The sequence below is a fragment of the Echinops telfairi genome, unplaced genomic scaffold, assembly GCF_000313985.2.
Source record: "Echinops telfairi isolate 266 unplaced genomic scaffold, ASM31398v2 ScPeMD7_7459;HRSCAF=8497, whole genome shotgun sequence".
NCBI classification, from domain to species: domain Eukaryota; kingdom Metazoa; phylum Chordata; class Mammalia; order Afrosoricida; family Tenrecidae; genus Echinops; species Echinops telfairi.
In genome coordinates this window covers 6054831-6055560 of record NW_022111359.1, presented here as the reverse complement: position 1 = coordinate 6055560, position 730 = coordinate 6054831, and the positions used below count along the sequence as shown (strand labels likewise).

The 730-nt window shown below is 60.5% G+C and overlaps 1 protein-coding gene across 5 annotated transcripts in view; it reads right to left on the bottom strand.

Moving 5' to 3' along the window:
• SAFB (scaffold attachment factor B) overlaps positions 1-730 on the bottom strand; it is a 22514-nt gene that overhangs the window by 21153 nt on the left and 631 nt on the right. The gene's annotated exons all lie outside the window — the stretch shown is intronic.

Sequence of the window (730 nt, the reverse complement as noted above, 5' to 3'; positions counted from 1 at the left end):
ATGCCTGGCCCATTTCATGCCCTCTTACCTAGTCCTCACACAAAAGCATCATTAATTTTGTTCTTTGCCCAGAAGAAACAGGCCAAGAAGGGGGGGGGGGGGTGGCGTGGGCAGGGGTCTTGTGCCTTTCCCGTGATCGTGACCGAACCCACGAATACACCGTCCGTCTAGCTTTCCTCTACTCCCCCAGCCCAGTGGAATTTTACCTCGGCCAAGCAAGACTAGCTGCTAACCACACTTGGTGGTGAAAAGCCACCTAGGCCCTACGCGGAAACAAGGCCTGGTGCGCGGCGACGGCACAGATTACAGACTGGGGGGCGGGGGGGCTAGACACACGGGGCGCTAGGAGTCGAATTAAAAAACCACGCCATCCAGCAGCAACGCAAAGCACGACGACAGCCTCCCATTTCCCCGAAACGAGCACTAAAAACCGTTCGAGTCCCTCTTCCCTCGCTGTGCGTTTTCTTTGTTTACTTTGAAACCGGGCCCCCCCGCCCCCACTCCCAATTACGGGCGTGCGGGCGCTAACGGTCACGGGCTACCTCCTCTCCCCTGAGGAAAACGGGCTGAGCCCGAGGCACCGGGTTCAAATCCCGACGCCACGCTTTCCCGGCCGTGTGACCTTGGCCGAGTCCGGGTCCCTTAACGGGGTGCGGATTTCGGGCTCCCCGCGGCCGGTTACGGGGAAGAGGGGGGGGGACAACGAGAAAGCCCGCGACGCGTGGCTGAG